The 7,715-nt window shown below is 60.4% G+C and overlaps 1 protein-coding gene across 1 annotated transcript in view; it reads right to left on the minus strand.

Moving 5' to 3' along the window:
• PDGFRB (platelet derived growth factor receptor beta) overlaps positions 1–6,695 on the minus strand; it is a 29,090-nt gene extending 22,395 nt beyond the window's left edge. Inside the window, exon 1 of the mRNA XM_040573350.1 lies at positions 5,906–6,695. The gene's annotated coding sequence lies outside the window, so the exon portion shown is untranslated. The remainder of the gene's footprint in view (positions 1–5,905) is intronic.
• Positions 6,696–7,715: the final 1,020 nt, after the last annotated feature.

Genomic DNA, 7,715 nt, shown 5'->3' on the forward strand with positions numbered 1-7,715 from the left:
AGTCCCCGGGGTCCCACAGGCCATCCCTGGGGCCAAAACCTCATTGCACGGCCATCTGCCAGTGCCAAAGGGGTCCTGACACTTCACCCATGTGCTGGTGAGACCAAGGGATGCTCAGAAACCTGGGTACCTGTTGCACCGTGCCTGGGCCTGGGGGCTTCTTGCATTCATCTACAAGGAGGATTTTGGAGACCCTGTCCCTCAGCCACACTTGTGGAGAGCGTTGTGAATACCTGAGCTCTCCGAGCAGTTTTTCTGGCTCTGCTGGCTGTGAATTAGGGATTAAAATGACAGCCACCAGTCTCCAGCTCTGGTGGCACCTGGAGAAGACACACGTGGTGGTGAGGCTGCAGATGAGAACCGTGCAGGGGTGAGCCCAGCAGCCTCATCTGCCCTGGGCAGCTCTGACAGCATCTGTCGGACAGCCAAAAGCCAGCACCATGCTGCCAAGCCATGTGGGGGCTGCAGGGGGTGACCTGGCGGCGTGACTCAGCACCAGTGGGGTCAGGAGCCTTCAGAAGGGCTCAGGCCACGGCACCAACCCCGTGCAGCCCCATTTCAGCTGGGGCCATCGTCCTTCCCACCCCATCCAGGTGGTCCAGCAAACCTCCATCACCATACAACTGCGTCACGAGCCCTCCGTGCGGAGGAACCGGCACGGGGAGACGTGGGAGCACGGCGAGCCCTGCGCTCTCACCCCTGGTCCCCCCGCTTTCCCCCTCTGGTTTAAGCCCATGGGAGACAGAGGAAATGAGTGACCTATTTAGCGCAAGTTCAAAATAAAACGAAACATCTGTTTGGAGCAGGGCCAGCGTTATAAATAATCCCCCAGCCCCGAGTGTTGGTATTCGTGGCCCTTTCGGCTGCACATGCTACATCGCTTCCACTTGCGGAAGAAAGGCCGGGTACGGGGCTGCTCCTGGGAGCCTGCGAGCCCTGCCCGGGCTGTGGGAAAACCCTGGGGGGGGGAGAACAAGGGGGCTGGGTCTCACCTGGGGCTGGGAAGGAGGGATGGGTGCTGGCTGGAGGTGCCTGGCTGCCTGCTCCTTGCCCTGGCCACATCCTGCCCCTTGGTCACCCTGACCGAGCTGTGGCATCGCACAACTTGGGATGCTCGAGCTGGATGTGGGCAAAGGGGCTCTGCTCAGCCCTGGATCTCACCCCCTGCAGCGCAGTGACTCCCCACCGAGGGTGTGAATGGGCCCCTTGGGAGCGTTTTGTTCTTTTTTGTCACCTTTCTCCACCAGGCTGCTCTGAAGGATGCGGCAGAGCCCAGCGGGGCTGCCCGTGGTCATCCTCCAACTTCTCATCACCCCTGGCAGCGAAGACCCTTCAGGGGGCCAGCAGCACGCTGCTTCGCGAGCGTGTGAGCAATGTGAGTAATGAGCGTGGGTGGAGGGCACGCAAACCACGGGCCAGCACCCACACAGCTCCTGGCAGCACTTTGCTGCTGACCCCAGGAAAAGGCAGCTCCAGCTGGGGCTGGCTGGCAGCAGCACCTCGAAGAACAATCCGTCCCCTCTGTCCCCTGGCTGGGGGTCCCTCGGGGACCTCGGTGTCCCCATCCTCTCACCTAAAGCTTCTTCCAGCTGCAGCGGAGCGGAGAGGGGCTGGGGGAATGCAGGGATGAGGGCACCCCAGGGCTTTCCTCACTCCCTTTCCACAGCAATTAAAGAAAAGTCGTTTGCTCAAGTGCTGTGGGGAGGAAAACAGCCCCCAGCACCATGTTGGACTCCCCATCACCACTCACAGCCACCGCGCGAGGGTGGCTGCTGCAGCAGGAATAGGGCTGGGGCCAGAGGTCCTGGGTGGCTCTAATTAACCACTAATCAAGGGGCGAGAATAGAGAAGGAGCTATCTTCCTCTCCTCTGCCCCCCAGCAAAGCTCCAGGAGCAGCCGGTGTGTGGCTGCATCCCCAGCCCCACGTCCCAGCGAACACGATCCTCGCTGGAAAATGTCCGTGAGACGCGGAGCAGGAGGATGTAATCCGTGAGGATGCATCGGCCCTTCTCTTCTCGGCTGCCTGCGAGGGACCCGCGCTTAATCGCTTTGTTCTGGGGCCTTAGGCTCTCGTGGCCGGGATTAGCCACACGCCAGCTCTGCGGTCAGGGAGGAATGGGACGGGGAGCGGGACACGGCGAGCAAACGGCAGCGGTGCACGCGAGGGGACGGAGCCTGACCCAGACTTGCTGCTGCAGGTGCTGGGGGCTGATCCTGCACCCTCCTCCCCAAGCCCACCCGTGGGCTGGAGGAGCGGGGTGGTGGCACCCAGTGCCAGGACAGCCGCTGGCACCCCCTGTCCCACACCCGGCTCTGCGTGTCCCCTCTCCCTGCTGCAAACCGGGGATGAAGCCACCAGCTCCGCAGTGTGGCCACGCCGTGCTGCAAGCAGGGGGGCAACTGCACCCCAATGGGGGCCTGACCCCCACGTCCTTATAACAACCTGGGGGCAGCAACAGGGCTCTCTGGGGTGGCTGATGGGGGCAGAGAGCCAAGCACATCCCCTGAGGGATACAAGAGCAACGCCTCCCTCCTGGAAAACCTCTTCCTACGTGCTCTGGCCAAGCAGCACGAGCCTTGCTTGCTGTCCTCCCTGCCCTGCCCTGCACGCAGGCTCCTTTACAACCCCAAAGGTTCCTCTCCCCTTGTCATGGGGAAAAAAAACAGCTTCTCTCTGCACTGATGCTCTACAAGCACCCCCCCCAAGCCCCGTGGAGGCTGGCGGCTGCCTGCACCCCGTGCCCTCCCCGAGCATAGCTCTAAAATCGTCACCAAGTCCTACGCCTGCCAGAATTCGCCTTCCCAAATCAGACCATATTCTCCCAAACCGCTCCCAGGCTGGAGAGAGAAACTTGGCAGCCATGGAGGGACCCTCTCGAGGTGCCAGGAGTGCCCGGCCCTAAGGAGAGCGGGGTTTCTGTTCTGCAGCCCTTTGCTCGGCAAACACCGAAACCGAGGTGACTTCCAGCGTGCGAGTGGAGAATGCGCTTTCAGAGAGCGGAGCTTGAAATGGTTTATTTTCTGCTGGCCCCAGTTCAGACAAACCCACAAGCAAACATATTTTTTTGTATAAATAAGACAGTGTGTCTCGCCAGTTAAAGCAATTCAAACATGAATGTAGCAATTTAATTGGTGCCAATTGCTGTGTCTCGGTAGCATTAAGATTTCAGTCACAGCCTCTTTTGCATGGCAGCCGGGCCAGGAGGGGGAAGGCGGAGGGCAGAGCAGGATGGGGACCTGCGCCTTGCCCATTGCCTGGCTCCATCCAGAGCCTCGTCCCCTGTACAGGCCTTGGTGATGTGCTGAGAAGTCCCTGTCCTTAGCAGGAGAGGGCTCCTCCTGCTCCCTCTGGTTAGCAGCCTGGGGGGTGACACCAATGCGGTGCCCTGCTGACAAGCCAGCCCTCTCCAAACCTTCCCTGCTCACCAACCCCACTCTCATCAAGCCCCGTGTGGGTGCCAGAGGAGACCTGGAGGGATGAGGATGTGCCCCCGCAGCCTGCAGGTGTGCCCTGGGGAGGACAAGTCCCACCAAGGATGCAGGAGGACGTGCACCACCCGCACCACACGACTCCCGCTTGCTGGCAGCAGCCTCTCCATGGCAGCTTTCCCGAGCTCCTGCCCACGTGGGCTCTCCACGCCACAGTCCTCTGGCCCTGCAGGTCGGTGGTAGCGTGGAGGAAGGGTGAAATATTGGCAAGTTGTGCCACAGCCTGTGCCCCAAAAGCGGAAAGAAACCAGGGTTTGAGGGCCAGGACATCACTGGCAGCATCCCCTGTGCCCTGGTAGGGAAGGGGACAGACCCGTGGGACCCCCTTGCTCCGCACGTGTCCCGTCCCAGTGTCCCTCTGCACATCCCTGGCACGTGTCCCCGTCCCTGTCCCACTGCGTCTGGCCTGGGGAAGGGCAGTGCTTCCAGGAAGAGGCGTCCCCGGGGGGGGCAGAGCAGGGCAGAGGTGCGCTTGGCTAATTAGGCAACCCCTAAAACAAGTCTCGTTACGTCCAATCTGCCTGGCAGAGCGGAAGGAGCCTCCTGGAGCCATTCCAGCCTCTCAGAGAACAATACCCGGTCTATACACTCCCCTCCAGGGGATTTCTTCTCCCCGGTTAGAGCACAAACAAACAAACTCCAAGAAGTGCCTAGCCCTGTCCTCCCTTGCAGCGACAGGACGCATCCAGCCCGCGGTCCCCAGCGCCCTCCAGCTCTGGGCCAAAGGTGCCGGTGGCTGCAGTCCCACGGGATTCAGCCACCGCTGCCCCTCCGCTCCCTGCCCTTTGCTGCTGCATCCCGGGAAGATGCTGAGCGCCAGGGCCTGACCCTCCAAACACCGCCCTGCTTCGGCACGGTGCCTGCTGCTGGAGAGCCTTTCCTGACCTCCGTGCTCACTGAGACAGTTTCTTCTCACCCGAGCCCTGGAGAATGTCACGATGCTGTTCTCCTCATAACGGAGTTGTACTGAGCACTGTGGGAGCCCTGTCACAGACCCATACAACTCTGAAGGAGAGCATCCATACGGCAGTGCCCACATCCCCCTCACCCCAACCCTGAACCCTGCAGGGCTGAAGGCACCCAGCTCACCGGCAGCCTGCCCTCACACCCCCTAAGCACCAGCCTTTCCCTGTGCACGAAGACCTCACGCTGCCACCCCAACACCCAATGACCAGCCAACCCCATCACCTCCTCCTTCACCTCCTCTTTCAGCCCTCCACATCCTTTTCTGGGTTCCCGAGCACCCGCTGTGCTTCCCCAAACCTTCCTCCCCGCGAGCATCCCCAGGCACCACTCCGTGCTGGCTCCGCCACCAGCCCCGCTCCTCCCAGCACATCCCACGGGAAGCACTGCAGGTTTCCCCCTCTGCAATCTGCTTTGTGTCCGGCGTAGCCCCCGGATCCATTCCCACAGCACAGGCTGCTGGGCTGTTAGCTCCCGAGATCGTGTACAGCCTTTTGGTATTTCAATATGGCAGGTGAGTGCAGGAGCAGGGTGTCCTCTTCCCACAACACCCCCAAAAAGTCCTGGTGTGACTATCACTGCCTTGCAGGACACACAGACCCCTGTCCCCAGCTCCAGTTCCAGCACAGCTTTGCTCCAGACCAGCTACATCCATCAGAAGCCCGTGGGCCAGCAGAGTGGTTGCCCATATCCGTGCCCCACGGGTTCATACCCAGCTGACAGCTGGGGCGCTGAGTGGGGCTTGCAGATGTCCCTCCCCGTGCCAGGCCCCTGGGGGCAGGAGGGCCACCCAGAGCAGGGACTGAAGAGGCGATACCCCCGGCTGTGTTTGGATGCTCTGACGCTGCTCTGCCTCGAAGCTGTCAGCAAGAGCCCTGGGGTGAAGCCCGAGCCTCAGCGCTGCCCCAAGCACCGCCACACGCAGTCAGGACCCCCGTCCCCCCGCTGCAAACCAACCCTGCGCCCAGGTGGAGATCAGCAGGGAGCCTCCTGCCCCAGCACTGCCCTGTCCCAGCCTCCCCATGGCACCAGCGGGGTGCTGGATGGGGCAGAGTCAGGCCCTGCAGCCTGGAGGCTGCGGGCATCCCGTGACAGATGCCTCTGCGGGACGCCTTGCTGGGGACAGGGAACAGCCCGTGACAGCAGCCGGGCTGGGAGGGGACACCAGGGCAGCCCCCAGCCCAGCACGGTGCAGGGAGGGACTGGGACTCCCAAGGGAGAAGCAGAGGTCCCCTGGGTCCTGTCATAGCAGCAGGGTCCCCAGGGGCTCACCAAGAGTGGCTTTTCCCATGGGATGCCACCACGCTCAGCCGCCCTCCCCGAACCCTGACCTCTCCAGGGCTGGCAGGACATTTTGGGGTACCAGCCCCCAAAATTATAGCAGGGCAGCAAAGCCCCTCCTCGGGCTGCTTGGGGCCCGTGCCCCACACCACCTCCAGCGCCGGGGCTTACCTTGCGTGGGGTCCCACTGGGGAACTGCTGGTGCTGCGTGTCCGCCGGCGCTGGTTCCCGAATTCCTTTCCCTCCTCCTCCGCGCCCTTTATCTGCTGCCTGCCGAGGCTCCCGCTGCCCTCCCAGCCTTCCCCAGCTGGCAAGGCTCTTCCACTTAAAGGAGAAAGAGAGGGAAGGGAAGAAACGAAGTAGGGGGAGGAGGGAAAGGAAAGAAAATAGAAAGGGAAGGGAAAGCTGTGCCAGGGCTGGGCTGTGGCCAAGCCCCCGGGGCTGTTCCCTTAGCGCATCGCAGCCCCCAGCCCACCCGGGGGGGCTCGGCCACTTCGATCCCCGGTGTGCAGAAAAGCCCAGAGCAGAGGGGTGTGCACGCGTGTGTGTGTGCGTGTATAAATAAATGAGCCCTGGCGAGGAGGAGGAGGAGGAGGAGGAGGAGGAGGAGGAGGAGGAGGAGGAGGAGCAGGAGGCTCCCTCTCCAGCGGAGTCCCTGCGACTTCCTCCCTCCACCCTCTGCAGGACCCTTTGCTGAGCCAAACTTTCGATTAAAGCCCAGCAGAGCGGCGCGATGAGGAGGGATGAAAAAAATAAAAATAAAAATAAAAAAAGGAGAAGAAGGCCAAGAGGCTGCAGAGAGGGGAGGCTGGCCGCAGGCAGCCGAGCAGGGGAGCAGCAGGGCCCAGCTAGCGGAAACAAAAGCAGCCGGGACCAGCCCGGCTCTCGCCTCCTTAAACCAGAGGGAAGGGAGCTGCTCTCCCTCTCCCTGTGTCTGCTTTCAATTCTGGCCTTTTTCCCTGTTTTCTTTTTCTTCTTCTTTTTATTTATTTATTTATTTTTTCTCTAGGCCCCCCTCCCGTTTTCTTTTCTTTTTTTTTTTTTTTTTTCCTTTCTCAGGATATGAGGGGATGTTTAGAAAATCCGCTGCCCACGCCAGCAGCTGACTCATGTTTTTATTAAAGAAGGCCTGTGCTGAACTGACTCCGCGTATTCCCTCTGGACCTCCTGCCCCGGCTGTGTTGGGATTGCCCCCCCGGCCCCAAAGCCCCCATCCGGGCCCTCGGACCTCCTACGTGTGCCCTTGGCCACTTTAACCCTCCCCACGATGCTCCCGGGTGAGAGCATCCTATGACGGGAGGGATCTGTGATAGTGGTTGTTGATTTTTTTGGGGAAAAGGGAATAAAAGATACCCTACAACTGGGCTGTCCTGGCGCAGGGTGTTGGGGACATGGGGCTGGTGGGGGCTGGATGGGGGCATTTGTCTACTGAGGGGCATGGAGCTGCTCTGTGGCCATGCAGAGGGGTGAGCCCAGCCTTTGGCACCTGCCTGTCTCACCTAGAATCTCCCATCTCCTCCTCGTCCATCCCATTGTGTCCGACATGCTGCACCCTGGGGCTGAGTGCCCACGGGGAGCAGGTTAATGTGTCCACTTTAGGTCCCTCACACTTTTACGAGCCCAAATAAATTCTCTGAGGATCTCTTGATAGACACAACATCATAGTCTGTCCGCACAGGGATTTTCTGCAATTTGTTTCACCTTTATAACAAGGTGCATAGACTCTTTGGATGGAAATTGTCTTCTGAGCTATCGGTTCTTGTCCCAGTGTCTGCCTTGGGCATGTGCTTTAGTCTGATCCAAGCAAAAAAAAAAAAGAGAAAATGCACAATCCATCCTGAAAGAGAACATTTCCCTGCAAAGATGTCCTTCTTTTTTCTTTCCAGGATCAAAAAGCCCTTCCCACAAAGACAACACAGCTGAGATCTGGGGCCGGCTTGTTTGCAAGGCAGTGTCATCCCCTCCGTCTTGCTGGGCGAAG

The sequence above is a fragment of the Cygnus olor genome, chromosome 14, assembly GCF_009769625.2.
Source record: "Cygnus olor isolate bCygOlo1 chromosome 14, bCygOlo1.pri.v2, whole genome shotgun sequence".
Taxonomy (NCBI): domain Eukaryota; kingdom Metazoa; phylum Chordata; class Aves; order Anseriformes; family Anatidae; genus Cygnus; species Cygnus olor.